Genomic DNA, 23,271 nt, shown 5'->3' on the forward strand with positions numbered 1-23,271 from the left:
TTCTTGACTTAAATCATATGAGAAGGATGGGCAAGAGGAAGGGAGAGAGGAAGAAGGTTGGAAGAAACACGACGTCAGCTGAGCTTTTTAATAACTGATTGCAAATTGTTACTGAGTTTAAAACTTTATTTCCAAAACTCTGGGTGTGTGTGGGGGGCTGGGGGGGGGAGAGGTTGAGACAGACAGAGAGAGAGAGTGGCTTTAAACTATTTATACTAATTACATACTCTGGATGGGTCATATATTCATATATTTGCACATATGCCTGAGACATGATCCTAAAAAGTAATATCTAATATTTTTCATTATGTGGTTGTGTATTCAGGGTGCAAGCATCATATGCAATACCAATGGTGATCCACAATGTTCCCTTACCTCTGCGGAACTGCACACTGAGTGTTCTAAGGTATCTAGAGGTGATTAAAGCTTGTGGGGGAAATGCTTACCCAGTCCTGGAAATAAACCATGCTGATTTGTTGTAAGTAAGAGCGAGCCCTTCCAGAGACAGCTTGCTTTAGACCTTGTGATTTATGCTGTACCGTAACTATTATGCTGGCGAAGGGAGAGGCAGCCATCCCCCCAAGTTATTAAAGCTGTTCATTTCTTCTTTGCACCCCATGGTGCACAGGGTTTCCATGGTAAAAGAGAAAATAGCTATTTTCCCTCCTATGCACCTAGTGTGGGGTTCAATTTCCCACATCCTTCTGAATAATACACAGAGCCCAGAGAACAGAGGTATAAACATTTAGACCCTGCTTGACCAAAGACTTGGAGCATTAATAATTTGCAGTGTAGGATTTTAAAAAAATTTATTTATCTTCACCTTTTTCTATTTACTCCGACAGAGAGGTAGAAGGAAGAATGTGGTTTAAAAATTCATCTGAGAAGCGGCAATGACTGGGGTGATCCCAGCTTAGCAGTAGCTTGTGGGTGAGCAAACAGGTTGCCGAGGGAAGCTGGGAAACTTTGGCCTTCTGAGTATCAGGGAACGAATCCATGGTTTACACCTGTGACTTGTGACTGATGGGGTGGCAGTGGGCACACGGGTTTGTCTGGTTTCTCTGCAGCACCAGAGTTGGGTAGAAAAGGGAAAGACAACAATTTAATCTCTATTTTTTTGTGTTGACATGCGTGGAAACCGAAAACACTTACGGTGTTCTTTATCCCATATTTCTGGGAAATAATTGTTTTTTCATGGTGGAACCATAATGGGGAGACAAAGATATATATGTGAAACCCACAGGGACATAGACATGGAGGTTTGAAATTGGGCCTGAGTATATCTCAGTTTAACACAGAGGATTTCTGGGGTGACTGGGTGGCTCAGTCAGTTAAGCCTTCCATTTTGGCTAGGTCATTTCAAAACTCGTGGGTTCGAGCCTTGCACTGGGCTCTGTGCTGATAGCTCTGAGCCTGAAGCCTACTTCAGATTGTGTCTCCCTCTCTCTCTCCCCCTCCCCCATGCATGCTCTGTCTCTCTGTCTCTCTCTCTCTGTCAAAAATAAATAAGCATTAAAACAACATGGAGGGTTTCCTTATCTAGGGAAAAAGGAAGGTCATCAAAGTATTGATGCAGCCTATTGATGATGGAGGGTAGCGTTTATTGCCATGAGTGAGATGAGGGCATTAACCTTATCACTTGTTTCCCTGACACTGAGCCCATTTTATTTCCTATTTCTGTTCAGAGCTGTCTGCATTTCTGCATTCAAAGCCTTTACTGGAGCCAGGTGTACCCACTTATCTGCCTTCACACATGGGCCTGGGCTGGTCAACCGTGAGCTGACCTCCTGCCCTATAATGAAAGGATAAAGGCCAGCCTAGAATATGGCCAGAGAATTTAGGTCTCTGCTGCCATTTGCTGTTGCCATGTCCCACCTGACCTGTCCCTCTGAGTCCTGTGTGTTTTCATGTTCCTCGTTGCCCGATTTCGCCCTGGTTCCCCTTGCTTTAGCCTCTTTAAAAATGCGTGGAGTACATGTACTGCTTTCACATCATATCTAGTTTGGGGGGAGGCTTTGGAGCTAGCTCCTTGAGTCACAATCCTAGCTCTGCCCACTCACTAGCTGTGCAAGTTTGAGCAAGCTCAACGTATGTGTGCCTCAGTTTCCTCACTGTAAACTGGGATAATGAAAGGACTTAAATCACATGACTGTGGTGAACCTCAACTGAGTTAAGACATTTAAAATGGCGTGAGAGCCATTTGGCACACCCTAAGTGCTATGTCAGTGTTTACGGTCATTACAGTTACTGCTGTTATTATTTGACCTTCTGTAGTTTCTTTAATTATTCAAGCCACTGCTCTGCTTTATGTGTTTCTTTCAGATGACCTGTTGGGCTGCTTCCGTCCTGGAGCATAGCCTGTGGCTCTCCAGATTGTGGTTTCTCAACCTGATTCTGTGTACTGGTTATCTAAGAAAACAGATTTCATTGAGGACTCTGCAGAAACCACACACACTTTCCCATTTTGTACTTAAAATTCTTAAGGCTTGAGGCTATGACACAGGTTGGGTGCTCTAGAAGCCAACACTGAGATAGAGCCTGTATTGACTGTGTTAAAATACAGGTTGCAGAGTGGAGGAAGATGAGTAGGGTCGGCACCCACAGAAGGGAAGGGGACAATGTGGGCTGGACACAAGGAGAAGGGGACCCGTGAAGCCAATCCCACAGAGCCTCGGCCAGCCCTCTGCACAGCGGCCAAATGCATATGGCCCATGGAGTGACCTGAATCTACTCACATTCTCTGGCCTTTATATTCTTAACATGGATCAGCAACTGGATGTGGGCCACTTTGGGAAGGATGGGCCCTTGGACGAGAGAAATCTTGAAGGAGGCGGCAGCTGGACGGCCTCTGCTGCTTGAGGAGGGGTGTGGGCAGCACAGGCCAGCGTCCTCCACAGGTTGAGTTCCAGAGTGAAAGACAAGGCCTTCCCAGGAGGACACACCACAGTGTGTCTGTGTAGAGAGTTCAGAATTTGGCAGGATGGCTTTTATTGAGATGGGCGTGGGAAGACAAGAGGTTGTCCAAGGTTAGGGGATAGTGCTGAGGGAAGGAAGGGTGGCCAGGAAGATGGAAATACCAGACTAGAGCAGAGGTTTACATTGCTGTAGGAGGTAGGACTCATCAGGAAATAGAGGAAGCTGCGCAGAATCTTTACATGGGAGGGGTTGATGGAAGCAATTTGGGAGTGTTAGGTGGCTTGGATAGAAACACACTGTTTCCACTTAGCCATTTTTTGGGAAATAGATTTTGGGAAGTTGCTAATAGGAATTGGGTGGGTTTAGTGTGATCAACCCTCTTGGTGTGCCCAGGCCAAGGGGTTTCCCAGGATGTTTGACTTCTAGTGCTAAACTTGGATTCTTTGTGGGTTGAACAAAGCCTTTCCCAAGGCACTTCACGAACGTAGAACTGAAGCCATGGACAGTGGATGGGTAGGAAATTGGGAAACATGCTTCATATGTACTTGACAGCTAATAAATAGAGATCAAAAGGAAGTGGAACATGAGGACAATGAATTCAAAGAGAAAACGGTTTCAAAAACGCTGCTGAAGATAGGGGAAGAGTGAAAAGAATGGTAAAACAGGCAATAAACTGAGGATACAATGCAGAGCTAAATGCCATTATGCACCTGAACACTTCTGGTGCCTTACTGGTCAGGCCAGACCCTGAGCCAGTGTCTTCAGTCCAGACTGGGATGCTCTCATACCAATATGCATTTCAAAACAATCCCAGAAGCCTCCTTTCTACATGTGCCCTCACCTCACTGATTATGGAATATCCTTTCCTTCTTCCCTCCCTTCTCTCTCACCAGAGGTTGGATATGTATTTCAAAGATAGTAAGAAGCCCACTTCCATCAAAAACTGATGTCTGGCATACCCTCTACCCACCCTGTCTCAAGGTGAATGAGTCTCCCTTGGGGGCTGGACATTTAGTGCTGGTATGGAGGTTTGGTGTGGGGGGTTGGAGAGGTTACCCGCTTCTGGGAGTGCTTTCCTAAGGATTGCTTAATCCAGGTCCAAGCTTAAAGAGTTTTGGCGGAGACTCATCTTGTCTCTACACTGAAATGAGAGGAAGATCTGCTTACTTTAGACCAATATATGGAATGTGTTACAGAAAAGGCCCAAAGAACTAATATGTTTCCTTAATGGTGACCTTTGGACTTTCTAACCTCATGTAAAACATAGTTCATGCTTAGTCAACAATACCATTGAGGAACTAGGCTTCCTACTCATGACTTAATTTCTTTGTATCCAAGAGCATCATGCTTAATTAGCTGCATGTTATTGTCTGTCTCTAACACACACTCTGTTATGACCTCTCACCCTTAGACTAATGGCCCCCTATGCTTTATTTTCCTCATAAAAGGGGTAAAACTATTTTTCTATTATACTTCAACTATAAGACACCCACAGAATATTCTATGAGTATTTGTAGCTGTTGAGAGTCCAAAATATGCATAGAGCCTAGGATACAGGAGGCATCCAGATTCAATAATAAATTAAAAAGATAGTGATTTAAGAGATGAACGAGTTGGTATAGTCGTCAAGTTCACATGACATTTACTAGACAAAACCATATTATTTTCTCTGGACTGCAAAGCTGTTTTTCACCATTATTAAGTGATATTGATTGCATCTTGAAGGAGCAGTGAGGTCTGATAATCTACATCTGCCATGTAGCTTGGAAGAGGGGAGCTGAAGAAGGAAAAGAGGGGAGACAAAGAAGAAAAGCAGGCAAGTTTCCTCACTGATACCATGTCTCCTGCTTCCCTGGCACCCATTCAAGTCTGTGACTGGCATCCCCTGTTGGGTTGGATCCATCTGCTTGCCCTTACTTTTTACTTTTTAGGCCTCCTGCCTAACACTTTTCTACCTATGAAGTCTAGAATATGGTCTCTGAATCAAGAGGACACAACTTGATTGAGAGATAACATTGACTTATCAACAGCAAATGTGAAGTCATGAGTTGTTGCCATGTATAATTAAGAGTGAAACTGGGTGGTATAGAGACTCTGGGTCAAGAGTTCAGAGAGCAAGGGTCAGTAAGGGGAGGAGCAGACAGGCAAAGAATAATGTAATTGGCTCAGTTTATTCGACCCTGCTGATAAACGTGTGTCCCGTTTCTGCTCTTTTTGGCAGGTGGGAGTGGGAGACGCCTGGCAGGATGGGCTGCTGGGCATCAGGGATACCATCCTAAAACTGTCTTCTGTAACCAAATTCTACTGAAGATTTCATTTCAAACATATCCTGTTGCTAAGATAACATTCTAAAGGCTCCTTATTATAATACCCACACCCTTCCTATACAAACAAGGAGTTTATCATTAAAAAATAGTTTGTTTATTTTGAGAGAGACAGAGTACAAGTGGGGGAGGGACAGAGGGAGAGAGAGAATCCCAAGCAGGCTCTGCACCGTGAGTGCAGAGGCTGATGCTGTACTCAGGTCCATGAACCATGACATCGTGACCTGAGCCAAAATCAAGAGTCAGCACTTAACCGATGGAGCCACCCAGGCACCCCAAGGAATTTGCCATTTTTTAAAATGTTTTATTTATTTCTAGGAGAGAGAGAGAGAGAGAGAGACAGCGTGCGCAGGGGAGGGTCAGAGAGAGAGGGAGATACAGACTCTGAAATTGGCTCCAGGCTCTGAGCTGGCAGTCAGCACAGAGCCCGACGCGGGGCTCGAACCCATGAACCGTGAGATCATGACCTAAGCGAAAGTCGGCTGCTTAACCGACTAAGCCACCCAGGCGCCCCGGAATTTGTCATTTTTATATTTATTCAGAAAGCATTAGCCACATAATAAGTGTTTTTAACCTTACAATAGCCTCTCATGACCTAGACTGATAGAACTCATGCTATTATGATCAGTCAAAATAATAAATGATAACCAAGAAAATGAATCGTTATTTTTCCTTGTTATGAGGAAGGCTATACTTTAAAATAATTTCCCCACTAGTTGATTTTTAGATTTAACAACAGATTATTGTACCCAGGAAAAGCTTAATCTGCTTTAAAACAATTCCCTTCTGGATTTATTTATGGTATGTAGTTTAAACCAGCAGTGACGATAGAGCAGAGGGGCTCTAGTATCCGCAGAGTTAGGTCCCGTCCCGCAGGCCTTGGGGCTCCTCAGGGGAATTATGGAGGCTCCTAGGAGGGTGTGGTTTCCAGATCCAGAGGGAGTTTTGCCTGGGAATGGGAGGACAGAGGCACTTCCTCTCTGGGGAGATAACGCTAAATGTGCATCATCCCTACTTGCGTGGTGACCTCTTCTTCTCTTGACGAGGGAAGAGAACAAGAGGGCAGGGCTTGCTCTGGACCTGAAAAAGCCAACCTGGGACAAAGCCCAGCCGGACGCGTCCCCTGGAGCCTCAGCCCAGGTTTCCACAGGTGTTCTTTGCACCTGAGTGGTCACCTCTCTGTTTCTGCCACTTCTGTTGACTTCCCAGGGCTGCTTGGTTGGGGACAGACGGTGGAGCCGGTTGCCTCTTTCTCTTTCTCTCTGATCTGTAAAGATGTCTTTTCTAAAGGGCCCTTGAGGAATACTTGACACAAAAATAAGGTGTTTCTGGAGCCTACATATCAGGCCATCAGATAAAAGAACTTGCGTGCATGCGTGTGTGTGTGTGTGTGTGTGTGTGTGTGCGCGCACACACATCGAAAGAGGAGGGGAAGAAGAAAGAAGAAAAGCTACACNTTTGTCAGCATGAAAGGAAGAATTCTGGGGCCCTGGGGGGCTCCCAAGTCAGCCCAGGGCTCTGCTGGCCATTTGGGCAAATGCAGGCAGGGGTTTCAAAGCCTGGAAGTCTGCCATCTTGAGACCCAATCCCGCTTCCTCCTTGGGGTGCCCTATCCTGTTTTCAGCCTTTCTTCTTTGCACCCCAGGCCTGTTGTCAGGGAAGGGTATGAGGCGGGACGGGGTGCAGGCACTATCGGGTGCCAGAGCCACAGTGAGTTTTAGGAATCACGAGGAGCTGACTGTCATGCATCCAGGGCAGGCTTTATTAAAGGCACTAATCACGCAGTAATCCGGGTCTCACACATCCACCAGAGTCAGTGGCTATCTGACTTCTCCTTCCTTTCCTCAGTGCTCTCATTGATTTTAATGGCCTCTCCATATCTGGTGAAAATCGAACTCAAGGTCTTTTTATTTAGACAGTCCCCACAGGCCACAAAATGAGTTGCTTTCTCAGTGTATAGACCGCCATGTCCCTTGAGGCCGCCTTCAGGCTCTGGTTTCAGGAGGACTCTGTTCTCAGCTTCAAAGGAATGCAACTTGCATCTTGCAGTTTAATGAATTTACATAAATCTCTGAGGTAGCATTGTGGGACCCGGCTGGCAAACTCGACTTTCATGCTATACGTCAGATTGGTGTAAAATCCAAGTCAGGGGGAGAGTATGGCCCCCCTCCCCCTCCTCTTTTCCCACCTACTCCTTCCCAGCCCCTTTTTATTTGGGGCAAGCAAAGTAGTTAAAAATGTCAAACTCACAGTATGCACTGTCAACAACACAATGAGGAGGCTGAAATAAAATCCTCCAAATTCATGGTGATACTTTACACTTACATAGGGCCTTTCATCAAGAGTCTTCTCAGGCCTGAGGAACATTAACCCTTGCTCTGCCTCTGTGGCTGGACCCATAGCCTGAGCTGGGTGGGAAAGCAAAGGCATGGGCGGCTAGCACCCCATTTCCAGGACAGATTTTCATAGTAGGTCAAATTTTCCATCTTTCCCCTTCACTTCCTTTTCCAGCAAATATTTGCTGTGTCAGCCCCTCTCCAGAGGTCCCTGGTGCCCCGTTAATGTCAACAACACAATAGACCCCATGCAAGTTGAGGGTACCAGCAAGGGGGCTCCCTTTCCCCCAATGAGGAAGAAGGCATTTGTAAATTTGAAACTTGATCTGTCATGAAGCGCATCAAAGAGGTTGTTATGAGAGTAATCTGAACTTCGTTGGACTTCACACTTCATGGTTTACCTTTGTTTTTGTTTGATTTATATGCGAAGACTGTTGTAATATCTGCAGCGATGAAAGCCTGAAAATGTTTTTATCCAACTCTGTGTTTGGGATCATCAGAGTGGCACCTGCTTTGTCTCTTTCGAGTCACACTTTGTGTATGAACTTTGTGTCAGATGTGATCCATGTCGCTCCCGGTTACCCCGAATTTGCTCGCTGGTCGCAGTGCTCTTTCCTAAGGAACCTGGACAAAGTGACTTGGTCTTTATCAATGTCTGGTTGTAGACCAGAAGTCTTATATTTTTTTCTCTTATTCTAACCAATGCTTCTTAAAGCCTAACCACCGGCATGAAATTGATGTGGGCCACTTCCCAAACATGCAGATTCCAAGGCCCCTAGAGATTTACCTAAAAAGCCACGCTGATGGGGCACCTGGGTGGCTCAGTTGGTTTAGCGTCTGACTTCGGCTCAGATCATGATCTTGAGGTCCCTGAATTCGAGCCCCGCATTGGGCTCTGTGCTGACATCTTAGAGCCTGGAGTCTTCTTGGGATTCTGTGTCTCTGTCTCTCTTTACCCCTTTACGCTCTGTTTCCCTCTCAAAAATAAGTAAACATTAAACAGTTTTTAAAAAGCCATGCTGATTTGAATGCTGAAGTGTTACATCTTCCAAATTCTCTTCGCTTCCTATTTCTGATTATATTAGCGTTTACAAGGATGACTAGCTGGCAACAGATTATCTCTTAAGCATTGGTAGAACCATTAGCTCCACAAGAAACAAGCTGTTGGAGCAAAGAATTATGAATTACTGAAGGCTCTGTGTGAAGGGAAATAGGAAATACACTTACATACCTGCTCTTCAGCATTTTCTCCTTACAATTGGATATTGTACATCACTAAGGGCATGGAGAATTTACTACAAGGTGATACTTTGGGCGTAAGTTCCATGAGTATGGTTCCCATGGTCTTTGCACTTTTCTTTGAAGCCTACACCATACCTCCCCTAAGAGCTAAGCAGGATCGCTGAGTTATGGGAAGGAACAGAAGTTACACTAGTTTGAGATTCAAGTCTAAAGGTCTTTTGAATGTCTATTGTCATATATCACAAATAGAAATCAGAATTGAGTACTATAATGATGGCTACATGCTTCTATTTCCAATTTATCTTTGTTCATATTGGTTTACCAAATCTCTTCTCAATATTTATAATCCTCATGGAAATCTGGGCCACCCCAGGACACTGGAATGTCAGGCAGATCTGAATTGAAATGGTGGCTCTACGTCCTACTATCTGTGTGACTGTAGTCGGATTGCTTAAGTGACACATATCTCTGGGCCTCGGTTTTCTTAATTGTAGAAGGGAAGTGATAATAATTGTATGTAATTCATTGGGTTATTTTAGAGGTAAATTAGAAAATGAATTTAATGCAAATAGAGTACATAAATGCTTAATAAATGGCAGTAGTTATTCTGGGGATAAGAGGCAGAGGGAAGGAAGGGAGATCAGATACTGGAGGCAGAAACTGGCATGATAGTCTTGGTAGGTCCCCAATATTACATGACCATCACCAGCAAGCACCTCTCAGGGACCTCTGGGCTGTGTTTCACACCTTGCAGATCTGATTACCATCTCTGACTTCAGGGATTTTCCAGAAAACACTCAACTATTAAGAACACAGCACCAGACTTTTGAAAATGGAGCAGATAAATAGACATTCGTATGACTATTATAACACCACCTGGCAGTCTTCCATGGGTGAGGGCAGGCCTCATGGGAGGGAGGGGGTTGCCTGAATGGGGCCAAGAAGGCACTGAAAGGGGGGAGAGCTAGACATCTTAGCATGTAGTGTAATTTGGGCAACAGCGTTAATGATCACCTGGTAGAGGTGGAGAAGACAGCCCCCCACCATCTTCTTTCCCTTATGTATTTTTACGCAAAGTTCTAAGTCAAGTTAAATACTTGTCTTTAAGTCTTGCTTGGGCAAATGTGACCCTGTCACATCCAAGTGGCTCCAAATGTGCATTTAAACAGAATTTGGCCTCAGGTTCACATACAGGTGTGGATCGTAGCAAAATAAAAACTCGCGGGAAACGGGCTGTACTTTCCTTTTTGTGAAATTATTACAGACATAAGATATCTTCTCACTAGGAAGTAAAACAGGACACCAGCATACTTTCTCTAGAGGAATGGAAGTAGCGCCTTGAAAAACTTATCTTACTTTGGTGGAAAGTTTCAGTCATTCTTTCTATTGGACATTTTCCCCCTAAAGAAAAGCATAGTATCGAATGCAGGGCTTATGCCTGAGGATTTCCGTTACAGAGGTCTCGTAGGCCTTGTGTAGAGGAGACAGACCTGTGCATTCTGCCATCACCCCAGGCCACTGGATTTCAAAGCCTAGCGTCCTTAACAAAACTCTGAAGACTCTTTGTGGGTTAGACTTTTCTGACCTTCCTCTGGAGAGTTCCTTAATGTTAGACCAGCCATGACAAGGAGCTGTGCAAACCTGTACCCTTACAAGCTTTCTGACTTTCCCTCCATGCTTGCTAGCAACCAGCGAACTGAAGCAAAGAGGTTCACACTTGTTTTGCCTTAAAATTCCATTTGTCAAACAGCAATTGCACAAGAGAAAGGTCAGCACTTTATGTTCTGAGCAACTTAAAATTTTTTTTAATGTTTTATTTATTTCTGAGAGAGAGAGAGAGGCAGCATGAGCAGGGGAGGGTCAGAGAGAGAGGGAGATACAGAATCTGAAGCAGGCTCCAGGCTCTGAGCTGGCTGTCAGCACAGAGCCCGACGCGGGGCTTGAACCCATGAACCATGAGATCGTGGCCTGAGTTGAAGTCGGATGTTTAACCGACTGAGCCACCCAGGTACCCCAGTGAGCACTTAGCTTTAAACATTGCTTAAGGTGGACAGAGTCTGAGAGGTCTTCAGACCAGCTCTCCAATGTAATGGACAGGAGGTGGGGGGATAGGTCCTTTGATCAGGAATGAAAATCCAGTGTCTGGTTCTGCACCTTCTTTACCCCATTCCATCCCCACGTGTGCTGTTGTATCCTCACAGAAACTCCACAGATGTGTTCAATCAATAGATTCAGAATGAGTGCCTACTATACCTCAAACTGGTTGAAAACATAGCTTTTATCCTTGTGATTTACTTTGAAACATGTACAATCCTGTACTTTTTTTTTTTTAATAACAGAAGGGGAATATGCTCATTGAAAAAAAGGATCAGACCACACATACGCATACGAAAGCAAAATTCCCCTGTCTGACTCCCCAAGGATAACCAGTGTTAATAGTTTGTATAATTCCTCCATCACACGCTACAGTCTGTACTGCAATTGCTTTATTCATTCAACAAGCAACTATTCTTTCCGTATCAGTTCATGCCCAGGTACCTTGATTTTCTCATCACTTTCTAAGTTTTCTGTACTGCGCATGTACCATAATTTGTTTAACTTACCTTTTCTCATATTGATGGATATTTAAGTTATCTGTACTTTATTGGGTTATATACATAATGCTGCAAGGAACATTTTTGAGCTTATATCCTGGGGCTCTTGTGAATAGAGTAGTGGGATCATTCTGGAAAAGTGGAACTTCTGGCTCTAAGGGTTTGTACCTAGAAAATCTTTAGGTACTTCTTTTTTTTTTTTAATTTTTTTAATGTTTTATTTATTTCTAGGAGAGAGAGAGACAGCATGAGCAGGGGAGGGTCAGAGAGAGAGGGAGTCACAGATTGAAACAGGCTCCAGGCTCTGAGCCGACAGCCAGCACAGAGCCCGACGCGGGGCTCGAACCCACGAACCGTGAGATCATGACCTAAGCGAAAGTCGGACACTCAACCGACTAAGCCACCCAGGCGCCCCTAGGTACTTCTTTTTAAAACTTCTTTTAAATGTTTGTTTGTTTATTATTTTTGAGAGAGAGAGAGACAGAGTATGGGGGGGTGCAGAGAGAGAGAGGGAGATACAGAATTCGAAGCCAGCTCCAGGCTCCTAGCTGTTGGCACAGAGCCCGACGCGGGGCTCGAACCCAAGAACTGTGAGATCATGACCTGAGCCAAAGTCGGACGCTTAACCGACTGAGAAACTCAGGTGCCTCTAGTGATTGCTACATGAAAGTAGAATATTGTGGGGCCTTGATGTTCTACCACATTAACCATTGCTCTTTGAGAAAATAATTTTTGGACATTCACTGAGCACGCACTGTGGCGAAGTAGTGAGATGTGAGGTCATTGTTTTCCAAGGGCCAGGAGAGTGTTTTATCTAAATATACACCCCATTCCAACCTTATTCCTGCCTCCCGGCTTAGTCTCCACCCCCCACCCCCGCCCCCATTTCTGTTTAAGACCTTCTATGACAGACCTTTTGGGTGTAAACAAATAACACAACACAATGGTTGCCCTCAAAGACCTTTCAAACTGGGTTGGAGAGACAGAACACAGATGGCTACAAAACAAGCTAAAAATACAAGTCAGTATATAAAAAGCTGCAAATAAATATAAATAGTCAGCATCATTATAGCACTTCAGAGGAAGGAAGAACAGTGGCCTACAGTGTTGAGCTTGGGGGCAGAAACTTGGTGGAGGCTTTGTGGATTTTCCCCAGGTGGGGGTGGGGCTGGTGGGGACAGAACTATGACAAAGGCGGTAAGAACCCGAGGACAGAAGGAGAGCTTCCGTGAGAGAGTGGAAAAAGGCAGGAAAACACCTGTTTTTATCTTGCTGGTTGGAAGTGGCTGGGGCTTACAGTAATTCTTGTGACCATTGTAGATACCTGGCAAAGATTACTTTTGGGGGACCGGATGCAGGTAGGTCACTAAAATGTTGAGAATTTGGTGAAACAGGTGAAAAAAATTAGGAATACATTTATCGTGATAAGCACTAATACACGGAAGTGTTGAATCACTATATTGTGCACCTGAAACGAATGTAACATCGTATGTTAAAGGCACTGGAATTAAAATAAACATTTTTTTTTGAGAATCTAAAGAAAGCTTCCAGGACTCTTCTCAGAAAAAAAAAAAACCTACCTATTTTCACATACACACAAAATCTGGCCTTCATTTCAGGGAACCCCTTCTACCACAGCTGAAAACTTGAGAGTATGTCTAAAAAGAGCTGCACCCCAGGATGACCCACTTAGGACATTAGCCAGGTATGGATATCACAGTAAAAGCTGTTAGGCCACAGAAGACATAACTTAATATTCATATTTGTGAATCATCAAGCTCTGGAGCAGACTGGAAACAGGTGGGTAAACAACTTCACGGGGCCATGCTGGCGTTACAAACTTTCCCTCCACGTCTCCAGTTTATGCAGTGGCAGTTGGTGGAGGCGATTCTGTGTCTTTTTCCCGAGAAAGGCTCTGACCTGAGAAAAACCAAGCCCTTGAAAATTTGAATCAATGGGATTATTTACGCATGTATCACCGGAATCCGCCCCGAGATGCCGATTTTGCTGCAGAAAAGATACTCTTCGCTCCCCACCCCCTCCTTTCTTTTTGACAGTCAGTTAATAAAGACTCAACAATAAGCAGCTGCCAGTGATGTCATTTGGGACTTTGTCCACGGAGCTTGTATTTACAAGCTCGGAGCAACCGCGGAGCCGCAGCCCAGGGAGCAAGTCTCCGCAAACTTGCTCTGAATTCGCTGCAGGACTTCGCTGCCGCGTTGGATGTTCGGGAAAACTGAGCGTGTTCTCTCGGTGCGGCGTTTTAATGCTTCAAAAATAAACAGAGGATACACTCGGGAGGAAATTTTTAGCTGGAGAGAGCGGTGGCTGTGTCTGTCTCCAGGACTGTGATAAATATTGACTGAAGAGCTAACTACAAGTAAGCTGTGGGGTTGTTTTTTTTTTTTTAACTCTCCTGTAACACTTTTTCCTACTTCTACAGCTTGCTTTCCTTTTAAAGTGTGGTGATGATGTTTAGGTGTTTCTACAGGCTCTCGGCTGCCAGAAGTATGTGTTTGTTCCTAGTAATTATAGTGTGCTGAAGCGGCCCGGGGTAGGTGCTGGGACTCCTTGGGTACAAACCCCTACCAGGGTGTAGATAATAATAGTGAATGCCTAGTCCTTTTTTTTGCCTCTGCTGGGGGTTTGGGATTTTTTTTTTTTTTTCCAAATAGAAAGCAACCAACCATACAAATACCTACGAGGCTGACCTAGGAATTTTAATATAAAACTATAGACTAATTTTTAATTAACTGTGTGCTGGAGGGGGAAACCCACCTTTTTTTTTTTTTGTCTCTGATCCTTTCTGCAATTTATAGATTTCTTTTATGTGCATGCTGTTTACAGTGTTTAGCTCCCTCATGCCTACACCCTCTCCACACACACACACACACACCCAGGCTCATTCATTCTCGGGGAATTTGAAAGTATAGAAGAATGTTTTGAAATTGAAACCGTTCCTATCTGGATATTTTCCCGTTGAGTATTTGGAGAAATGTTCACTGTTCTGACTTGTCTTCTGAGTTTGGAACCTGAATTAATGTGCTGTTGAAAAAGTCCTATTTTGACACTCAGCTAGGTTTGGATTCCAGATTCACATCCTTTCTTTGATTTTCCTCCTGTTTACAACTGTCCAGATATTCTCGGGGGAATAGGAAGAGTGCACTCCTCGTGCAGCGGGCCGGTCACGGGCTTGCTTTCGTCACAGTAGCACAGGGCCACCTGGCCGTTCTACCTTCGGGATGCTTGCATTGGTTCTTTCTGCTGAGTGCTTCAGGCTGCTGGCTTTGCAGTTCACCACTTGGAGCCGGTAGCAAATTGCGGCCAATTCCTGCCATCTAGAAGGGACAGCCCTGCTGCACGGATTGGCAAGAACTGGCTGTTAGTGTGTTAGCTCCAGCACGCGAACCCAGTGACTCACTCCTGGAGCCCCAGCTGGTTCCTCAATTCAGCTGCTCTGTCACTAGCCCAGGAGAACAGGGACAGACTTCACTGCTTTTCCCTTTCTCTGTGGTCCCAGAGAATTCTAAGAAGCCAGTGCTAGAAAGGTCCTACAATATTCCAGTGTTTCCCATGGGTTTCTAAGGTGGGCACCCTCCCGCGTGTTTGTACCAGGATAGATGCTCCGTGCTTTTTGCAACTTTTCATTCAAAATAAGAGATCTGCTACTAAAACAGTTTTCAAACTATTAGTCACAGCTAATTCCTTTGCAGAAAAAGATATGAGGCATGAGGAAGGGAAATAGTGTGTCCAGTCACCTGGCATGATGGTGGCAGATACAAGTAGGAACGAAGCTTCTGGTGCTCATCCCAGCATGCATTGCACGTTTCCATTCCTTAGGGTTATAGAAGAAACAGGGCTCACGTGTGGTCGCCCGCCTTCTTCTAGGAACAGGGCTGTGTGAAGGTGTAGAGATAAAGGTGGCCTGGCCCTGCTCCTGTTTTCTCTCTGGCTCTGGGCATGCTTCAGAATGTCTCTGTTCCTCGTTCGTTTTGCTAGGGAACTGACGAGAGCTGTGATTATATTACAGTTGATGACTAAAAGACAAAGCGGGGTGATTCTGGCAGTTGAAATAGTATGAAAGGCATTTTGCATCATGTATAGCTCCCAGGATGTCAGGTGGCTCCGAGCTCTGACATTTTGTGCTTCGGCTGTCTCAAACTTCATATGTTTGAATTATTTTATTGACCACACCTTGCTTTTCTTTCTCCTCTTTGGAGCCCCTCTTGCCAGTAGAACCTTCTTTTCATTTTCTCATTCATTCCTCTTCCCCCTTTATCCTCTCACTGCAGCCTGGACCTCAGATTCTTTTTTTTTTTTTTTTTTTTTTTTTTTTTTTATTTTTTNGACGCGGGGCTCGAACCCACGAACCGCGAGATCATGACCTAAGCGAAAGTCGGACGCTTAACCGACTAAGCCACCCAGGCGCCCCTGGACCTCAGATTCTAACATTTAGCTAGATTCCACCCACTTGCTACATTCCTTTTCTCTCTGGAACCTTCCTTGCCCCTGATATCCCTGCCTATCAGATCCCTCCATGGGCTCTCCAGGTTGCAGCGATTTCCTTCTTTAGATCTTCAAGGTGTCTTGTGCTAAACTTGTGGTGTGGGATCAGGAGTTCTTTGCCACTGAAATCCCTTTCTCTGTTGAAATCAATGGCTATGTTTTAATACTTCCTATATCCATAGCATCTGATAGTACAGGGTCTTGTTCAATGTATAATACCAAATAAATGAATAAGTGAATGGCTAATATTAAACATCCATTTTTCTTCATCAAGTAGCCAGGCCTCCGCACGTAGTTGACACAATTATCACATAACTGTGCTGAATGGCTTTACGTTCTTCTTCACTGGGACGGAAAGCCTTCGATTCCAGATTCCTGAGCATGCCGTCAGGGGTATTCCTCATGTGATATCTGCCAGCCTACTCTGACTTCTTCTTCTTCACTCCTCCGTGTGTATTTCCATATCTGTCCACGAGGCTCTTGGCCTGACAGCTCATCTGAACCTTCCACTGAAGGTCCAGGGGCAGCATGGCATAGTGATGGAGGTCTTGGTATCTGGGATTGGACTGACCAGGCTCAAACACTGCTTCTGTCACATTCTCCCTTTATGATTTGGTTAATTCACTCAACTTTTCTGTTTGAATTTCTCCTCCTTAAAATGTGGCTAATAGATGTAACTGCCAGGGGCGGTGTGTGTGTGTGTGTGTGTGTGTGTGCGCGCCTGGATGGCTCAGTCGGTTGAGCGCCTGACTCTTGATTTCGGCTAAGTTCATGATCACAGGGTTGTGGGATCGGGCCCCACGTTAGGCTCTATGCTCAGTGTGGAGCCTAAGATTCTTTCTCCCTCTCTCCCTTTGCCTCTCACTCAAGTACACACACACACACACTCTCTCTCTCTCTCTTAAAAAAAAAAAAAAAAAGGAAAAGAAAAAAAGAATGCCTACCTCATGAAGACATGGGGATGGAGTAAATAAATTAATGTAGCTAAAACACATAGCACAATGCCAGGTATACATTGAGTACCAGTGAGTGTTAGCTATTGTCATTATTATTTACCTGGCAGATGCCCATGTCCCACTTCAGACTTAATGAATCAGTATCTCCAAAGTGGGATTCAGATCCAGGCATTATTAAAAAGTTCCTCCAATGATTCGCATGGAAATGACTGGCTTAGCTACCCATGCTACTTTCTGTTACCTGAACATGCTGGGTTTGTATGTTCTTTCACACCTTTATGTTCTTGCCCATGGCACCTCTCTATCCAGCCAATTTATCTCCCAGGGCCTTGCCAAATTTGTAACCTCATGCCTAGTTCAGCATCTGGCACAGAGCGAGTTCCCAATAAATGATGAAAAAAAGCATAAGAATGCATGTTTAATGGGAACTTTTTAAATTGTTTAAACTATTTTCTTCTCCCAATCACCACTGAATGATTATGATAGAAAAGGCTCATTTCTAAGCTCTTTGCACATGCTCTCTCATTATGATCACTATACTCCTTTTCCAGGCAAGGATGCTGAGGTACAGAAAGAAGAGGTAATGTGTAAGGGTCACATGGGTGGTAAGAGACAGATGCTAGATTTGACCCCAGAGCCCATGATCTTAACCCTTCAGTGTACTCTAGATATGGAAGGCCTTTTTTGCTTTTTTTTCTTCTCATAAACTTTGCCAGTGATTGAACTTTGATTTTTCTTGTCTCCTGGACTGATTGTACTGGCACAGTAGCAAATCAGATGAGTACTTCTGAGTGTCAACTGGTTGAACTGGTGAGTCACAGCTTCTAGTTTTTCGGAAATGTCTAAAGCACATGTCCAGTTCTTTGGTATTTGTTTTTCTCAGGTATGAATCCTCTTGCAGGCTAGTCCGAGTTTACGGCTAAACATCAAGATTATTTGCATTCTTGGTATGGTGTTGGTTGACTGAGTTCAACTTGGTCAAGATTGTAATCCAGGTGATTTAGGTTAAAAAGAATGGAAATGGTGTTTGGCCATTTGGTTGTCCTTAAAAAGTTTACTAAGAGAAGTGGCAGCATTTTAGTGATAGTGGATTTAAGTAACCAGGATGGTTGAGGCTGAACACGGGCAAGCCACAGAAGCAGTGAAACCCAAGGTATCTTGTAGCCTTGTTTTTCTCTAGCTCTATAATTCTATGAAGTTTAATACCTTTGGAACTTTGGATTCCCAGTTGTGTTTTCTTATAGATGAAATAATAAATCTCTCGGATGCATAGAACATTACCCACAACATTTACTGTGCCCCAATACATACTTGTCTAATGAAGTGTGTCTTGTCGGTTTGGAAGCCTCAATTACACAAGGTACTTCCCAGTGGTTACATAAATTAATCTTGGTATTTTCAGGGCAAGAAACCAGATCTCTCCTTCTTAGAAATAAACTTTCTGGATTAGTGAGTCCTTTGAGTAGAATTTGGATAGACTATAGAAACCCAATGGACTGAGTTCAAGAGGAAAGTCCCAAACCCATTTTGGAATATAAGCTCAGTCCATAATATGGCAGATAAATATTATGGTGTTGAAAGAAGAGCTGTTAGTTCTGAAATGTGGGAACAAATGTTACTGTCGAGATGCATGTCTGACAAACTGCTCCATGAAGGGTACTTGCTCCATTTGGCAAATTGAATCTGGAAACAGAACACTGATCCGGGCCAGCTCAAAAGATAGGTCCCAAATGGTTTCCATTGTCAGTAGTGATGTATTATTAGAAAAATTTTTTAAATCAAAGTAATATATATAATTTAGAGAAACAGTTTAGAAAATTTAGAAAAACAAATAGTGCTAAAATGTTTACGCCAATATATAGCTACATATATCATGTATAAAGACATGCATGTATAGTACTATATGAAGATATATGTATCTTGCAGTCCCCAAATCATCCTCCTCCCCAGTCCCCAGTCCTGCTTTTCAGAGAAATTTTGTACTCTTCTAGCTGTTTTTTCTAGAATATATTTTTTAAATTTCTTAATGTTTATTTATTTTTGAAAGAGAGCGAGAGAGAGAACGAACAGTTGCGGGGAGGGGCAGAGAGAGAGGGGACACAGAATCAGAAGCAGGCTCCAGGCTCTGAGCTGTCAGCACAAAGCCTGACATGGGAATTGAACCCATGGACTGTGAGATCATGACCTGAGCTGAAGTCAGATGCTTAACTGACTGAGCCACCCAGACAGCCCTATAATATTTCTACATAATGGTTTATATCTTTTGTAATATAAAATTATTGATTTATTTTCTCTTACAGTAGACAGTATCAGTTTCTTATGTCTCACACACCTTCTCTGTTCTCCAACAGAATTATATATCCTAATTGTTGATTAAATGAATATTTAGTGCTCATTTTTAATGCTTATTGTTGAGTCAGATAATTTATTATCACATTTCCATTCTGTTAAACAAATTTTCCTGAAGTTATTAATTGCTTCATTTAAAAAGTACTTAATTTGTAGAAATCTACATATAGTTAAATTTTCTCAGTTCCACCTGCCCTTTGACAAATGTGTCAAAGGTAACCTCTTTTTAAAACATTCTTATTATATGAATAGTTAAATTCTCAGGTCACCATATGCTGTTTTTTGTCAGTTGTCAAGCGAGAGAACTTAATTATCAGTTGTGTGCCATGTCAGAAGCAATTAAAGGGCCTGCCTTCAACATTTTTAAAAATTCTAATTATGGTCAATTACTCACATGTGGGTAAATAGAAATGATCTGGTTTATTGTAGTTGGTAAATAGCATTCATAATTTGGTTTTATGATTCCACAAATATTCAATACATTTTAATGTGATAAATATACATGTTTCTGTGTACCTTTGACATCTGGAATAGCTTTATCCAGAGGAAAGCAAATGGTGCTTCGTGTAAGTTATTTTATGAATAGTGAATTTGAATGGCCCACTCGAAATGACATTTATTCCTTTCCTTTTTCATTTTCTTCTCATTCATTCTTTCAGTCCAGATTTATATAATCAGTAATGTGAGATACTTTATTATTGGGAGTAGTTGAAATGCTTTGAATTATTTGAAAGAGACTGTATTTTTTGAAGATTGCCAGTAGAGGGCCTTATTAAACTAAATAAAAATTCACAGACTAGTTCAAACAGTTACCTTGTTGAAGAAGCCAATTTTTTTTTTTTTTTAAGGACACCTGATTAAGAGCAGTAAAACTACCAAAGTAATTTTTTTCAACCATATTGTATTTCTTTCTATCTGGAGAAATGAGAAGTATTAACTTTTCATTTTCATTGTTTTCTTAGGGGAGAAAATTGTAGAATTCAGATATATTGATAGCCCATCAATCAAACCCGGACTCCGGATGCTAAGATATCTAATCTGTACCTGATGTTTCTTAGAGAACTGAGGCACTGGTCTTGGAGCCTTCTGGGACCTAGTATTGGATGTTGGATATGGGAGAAATGCATGATGGTTCTCTTCTCCGAGGAACAATGTATACTTGCTTCCTACATTTGAGTGAGTCCCACTCTCAACAAAAATGGCGCTTCTGTTTCCTGCACCTGGACCAGAATCTTCTCATCCTATGATATGGCCTTGATTAAGACTCAGGGAAAGAGAAACAAGAGAGGACGTGAGAGCAGGAGAGCACTGATTACATTCCCCTTCACACTTATTTTCCAGGAAGGGAAACAGAGCTATGGGGAGATGAGATGTCTTATGTAAAATCCTTCAATACCTTAGGGCAGCGCTTCCCTTTCCATCCTCACTGGCTGTCTTCAGCTCCTCCCACTCACTGAAATGTCTCTTTCTTGGGAAGGAAGGCTTCCCCCTCCCCACCACCCTGGTTGGATCTTCTCCTGCTCACCCTAAATGGCCCCTCCTCAGAATGTCTTCCCCTACTTGGTATATACTCTGATAGCTTCAGGTGTTTGTGTTTCCATTGCAATTGTCACTAGTGTAAAGGTGGGGTCAGCTATTTGATTAAGAACATCTTCCTGTCTAAGGTATGGGTTCCATGAAGGCAAAGCCTTATCCATACTGTTTAATATTGTAGTCTTAGCACCCAGAACAGTAGCCAGCAAATGGTAGGTGCCCAGCAAGTATTTAGTGAATGGATGGATATAAACAAGTCTTCTGATTTTGATTAGTGTTTTGGCCTCTTCATTTTTTATACTTATGAACACATTCCTTGTTATACCTTAGCTGATGACATTCAAATCTCATGGCATTCAAATGCCTGTGGATGTAAGACAGAGGCATGGTATTATTTTTTTTTTACCTAACTTTCAATGAGTGAGTGAGTGGCTCTTTATTTCCAGTCATGTAAGCATCATTGTTCATGGCACTTATCAAATGGGAGCTCTAAAGATATGAGAATAAATGAAGAAAAGAAGGGACAGGGATTTCTCTTCTTCTCTCATTGATGAGGACAAGAAAAGGGAGAGAAGATGATGTCCTGAACTGAGTAATGTGCCCTTTTATGTTTACTAGGTTGGGACAGAGATGTTCTGGATAACTTTTTCCTGAAAGGTTGCATCATATCCTAGGAAGATCAGGACCTTTGGACTCAGTTAACGGAGTAACAGAAAAAAATAGACACAGCTCATGCCCTTGTGGCATTTACCCTTGGTTAGACCCGCGTTCTAGTTTCTGTTTTGGTCTCTAATGACTTGACGTGAGTCATTTAACTTCACTGAGCACAGCTTCCTTGTTCATAAAATTTAGCAGTAACGATGATTTCACCTAATATTTATGAAATACTTATATTGTGTTTGGTCTTGCTGTGTTTTCTATGAATATTGTCTCATTTAATCCTCAAAATAGCCCTCTGAGGTAGATATTACTATTAATCCCATTTTATAGATCAGTAAACCAAAGTACTGAGAGGTTAATTTGTTCCAGATTGCACAGTTAAGACTTTGAACTGGATATTTTGATTCTATTACCTCCTTATGGGATCATTGTGAGGATTAAATGAAATGAAGTACCTAGAACGTCAGCACAAAAATAGACAGTACATGATGGCCATTATCACCATTAGTTGCCCCTAATTGTTGAAGACGTTTTTTGGCCCTTGTAAGTAGGTGATTACTGGAGGGGGTTGGAAGGGCTGATGGCAACACGGCATCCGGATCATAGGGACTTATTTAATCCTGGCACCAAATACCAAGAGCCCCATGTATTTAGCATTCTGACACATAACTAGTATTTGCAGCCCCAAACAACTAGCAAGGAGACTGCCCACCCCAAACCCCTTTTGGCCGTGAATGCATTTATTATGTTCTCACCATATGGATGTATTTTTCATTTTCAACACATTGCATCTGTTTATGTGCTGCCCCGGCTTTACCATCTCTGCATTTTGTTTCACAAAACTGCCAAATCCTGTGGACTTTTGTATGTGTAGAACTGCTTGTTTGAAGTATGGTAGAACTTGGTTATGGAGTAAGGTGGGTATAAGGAGTGTTCAGTTCCTTTTGGTGAGGTTTTTTTTTTTTATATCATTTTTATTTATCCCTGGACCAACTTTCCTAGCTCCTTGCTCCCACCTCTTTCCCATCTCTCTTTCTCTCTCTCTCACTTCACCTTACTTTTCTGTCATTATTTCTTTCAATCTTCCCTCTCTTTCCATCTCTCCTTTCTATCTTTTGCTGTTCTCCTTTATCTTCATTTCTCTCTCCTCCCCTTCTTCTCCCCAGAAAGATGATTGGAGGGAGAGTGAAGATGGTCAGTGTTTCTCAGCAGACCAGGAGGTAGAGAAGAAGGAAACCATTTTAGTTTCCCCACTTCTCCACAAACTTCCAAAACCCTAGGGTTTCTTAATAATGCTGATCCTATTAAACAAAGAACACATCCGAATTATAAGCCCAAGCAAAGAGAGCAACCAAAGAGGCATCAGTGGCGTGGGGTGGAGTGTGATTTGGGGAGAATTGAATGACCCTCCTTGTAAAGTGCCACAAGCCAGCTGTAGGATCAAGTGGCCCCATCTGCAAAATGAAGGGGGAGATCAGATAGTCTCAAGGCCATTTCTAGCCCTGTGATCCTGTTATTCCTTAACACACAATGACTATAGTCTGACTCACCACACAGACAATTATCCAAAGCACTGAGGAGCCAAGCACAGTGGGCTCAGGTCTGGGCTGCGTGCATGGGGGCTCTTGCAGGGTTTGTGATCCCCAGAAGTCCCGTTTTCCCAAAGTGCCGAAGTGATTCGTCACTGCACAATGCTGTGTGTCCTCACAACAGATGTTAAAGGATCACCCTTGAAAGGGTGTTTCCCCAAAGCATTTAATTATAACCTCCCCAGAAGATTAACAGATGTTATAATTGTCTTTACTCTTTGATTAAATAGTTTCTGCATGAATGGCTTTCTTAGATTTTCCTTCTC

General features: G+C 43.1%; 1 protein-coding gene across 10 annotated transcripts in view; it reads left to right on the forward strand.

Annotated features, from left to right (window-relative positions):
• Positions 1-23,271, forward strand: part of NCKAP5 (NCK associated protein 5) — a 1,056,676-nt gene that overhangs the window by 155,409 nt on the left and 877,996 nt on the right. Inside the window, exon 1 of one of the 10 annotated variants that reach the window (XM_077747841.1) lies at positions 13,661-13,792. The exons of the other annotated variants lie outside the window; for them this stretch is intronic. The gene's annotated coding sequence lies outside the window, so the exon portion shown is untranslated. Of the gene's footprint in view, positions 1-13,660; positions 13,793-23,271 lie in introns of those variants that run through there. 10 annotated transcript variants of the gene reach the window in all.

This window comes from Crocuta crocuta, unplaced genomic scaffold, assembly GCF_008692635.1.
Source record: "Crocuta crocuta isolate KB4526 unplaced genomic scaffold, BGI_CrCroc_1.0 scaffold427, whole genome shotgun sequence".
Classification (NCBI taxonomy): Eukaryota; Metazoa; Chordata; class Mammalia; order Carnivora; family Hyaenidae; genus Crocuta; species Crocuta crocuta.